This window comes from Cebus imitator, unplaced genomic scaffold (genome assembly GCF_001604975.1).
Source record: "Cebus imitator isolate Cc_AM_T3 unplaced genomic scaffold, Cebus_imitator-1.0 Scaffold258, whole genome shotgun sequence".
Taxonomy (NCBI): Eukaryota; Metazoa; Chordata; class Mammalia; order Primates; family Cebidae; genus Cebus; species Cebus imitator.
Window position 1 is genome coordinate 974,155 of NW_016107573.1, and position 2,429 is coordinate 976,583.

At 43.9% G+C, this 2,429-nt stretch overlaps 1 protein-coding gene across 1 annotated transcript in view; it reads right to left on the minus strand.

The window, feature by feature from the left end:
* Positions 1–2,429, minus strand: part of DEPDC5 (DEP domain containing 5, GATOR1 subcomplex subunit) — a 171,605-nt gene that overhangs the window by 162,584 nt on the left and 6,592 nt on the right. The gene's annotated exons all lie outside the window — the stretch shown is intronic.

Below are 2,429 nucleotides of genomic sequence, written 5' to 3' on the forward strand. Positions count from 1 at the left end.
AGTCCACCCAACTTGGCCTCCCAAAGTGCTGGGATTACAGGTGTGAGCCACCATGCCCGGCCTAAATTTTTTTTTTTTTTTCTATTGCTGCTCCTTGCAGAGAAAGGCTAACTCATAGGCAGTGTAACCAGAGTAGCCAGGTTTTACAGACTGTTTTCTCCTCAAATTGAAGTATCAAATGGTTAAGTATGAGTGGGTAGACAGGCACGGTGGCTCATGCCTATAATCCTAGCACTTTGGGAGGCCAAGTCAGGAGAAACACTTGAGCCCAGGAGTTCAAGACCAGCCTAAGCAAAAATTAAAAAAATAAAAATAAAAATAAGTCGGGCATGATCCTGTGGGCTGGACATCTGGGGTTTAGCTACTCAGGAGGTGGAGGTGGAAGATGGGAGGATCACGTGCACCCAGGGAGGTTGAGGCTGCAGTGAGCGGAGACTGCACCACTGCACTCCAGTCTGAACAACAGAGAGAGGCCCTGTCTGAAAGGGAAAAAAAAAAAAAATGCCAGGTGCGATGGTACAGTAGCTCACACCTGTAATCCCAGGACTTTGGGAGGTTGAAGCAGGCAAATCACCTGAAGTGAGGAGTTTGAGACCAGCCTAGCCAGCATGGAAAAACCCTATCTCTATTAAAAACATAAAAATTACCCTGTCATGGTGGTGTACAGCTACTGTAGTCCCAGCTACCTGGGAGGCTGAGGCAGGAAAATCGCTTGAACCCAGGAGGCGCAGGTTGCAGTGAGCCAAGATCTTGCCACTGCCCTCCAGTCTGGGTGACAGAGTGAGACTTCATCTCTTTTTTTTTTAAAAAAAAAGAAAAAGAGTGGGTGACATCAAAACTCTTTATTCATTTTGAGACAGAGCTTTGCTCTTGTTGTCCAGGCTGAAGTGCAATGGCACCATCTCAACTCACCACAAGTTCTACCTCCCAGGTTCAAGCAATTCTCCTGTCTCAGCCTGCCAAGTAGCTAGGACTACAGGCATGCGCCACAATGCCCAGCTAATTTTATATTTTTAGTAGAGATGGGGTTTCACCATGTTAGTCAAGCTGATCTCAAATTCCTGACCTCGGGTGATCCACCTACCTCAGTGTCCCCAAGTGCTGGATTACAGGTGTCACCCACCATGCCCAGCCATCAAAGCCTTTTAGAGCAACCAAGAAGTTTGTTTTTTTCTCTTAAGAACTATTTAAAAGAGTATATTATTTACTATCAATTAACATTTTGGTTCTTTGAAGAGCATGGCATAGCTATTAGAGGGAAAAAAAAAAAAAAAAGATTTGAATCCAGAATGAGTAAGCAGGAATCACTGCTTCTGGCTACGCCTAGACTACACAGTCTGGCAGACAGTAAATTTCCTCACTCACTCAAGAGTTGTTGGGAAGATAAAGCTAGATTACACAAAGCTCCCAGGACAGTGCCTTGCACATGTGGTGGACAATCATCAAAATATATTTCTTCCTCCCCCAACCCCTACTCACTCAGGGTAGGCATTTAACAAATAGTCTCGGCAAAAATGGGCCAGATGTGGTGGATGATGCCTGCAATCTCAGCACTTTGGGAGACCAAGGTGTGAGGAACTCTACTTGGATGTTCACATGGGCAACAGACAGGTTGTGTATTTTTTTCCTTTCTTTTTTTGAAATAAGGTCTTGCTCTGTTCACCAGGCTAGAGTGTGGTGGCACCATCATAGCTCACTGTAACCTCAAACTGTTGGGCTCAAATGATCCTTCCACCTCAGCCTCCAGAGTAGCTGGGACTAATTGAATCTAACAGCATTAGTAAGAAAATAACATCCTAGAGGCCAGGCATGGTGGCTCATGCCTGTAATCCCATTATCCTAAGTGAACTAACTCACAAACAGAAAACCAAATACTGTACCTTCTCACCTATAAGTGGAAACTAGACAGTGGATACACATGGACATGAAGATGGAAATAATACACACTTGGGATTCCAAAAAGGGAGAAAGGGAAGAAAATGAGAGTTGAAAAATATAATGTTTAAAAAAAAAAAGAAAGAAAGAAAAGAAAAATACAATGTTCAGATACAGATACAATTTTCTGCATCTGTATCTGTTCTATCAGATACAATGTTCGCTATGTGAGTAATGGATACAATAGAAGCCTAATCCCCACCAGAACACAATATATCCAAGTAACAAACACGTACCACCTGAATCTAAAATTAAATTAAAAGATTTTTTTTTAAAAAAAGAATAGACGCCGGGCGCGGTGGCTCACGCCTGTAAACCCAGCACTTTGGGAGGCCGAGGCAGGTGGATCACGAGGTTTTCATCCTGGTCAACATAGTGAAACCCCATCTCTACTAAAAATACAAAAAATTAGCTGGGCATGGTGGCGCATGCCTGTAATCCCAGCTACTCAGGAGGCTGAGGCAGGAGAATTGCCTGAACCCAGGAGGCGGAGG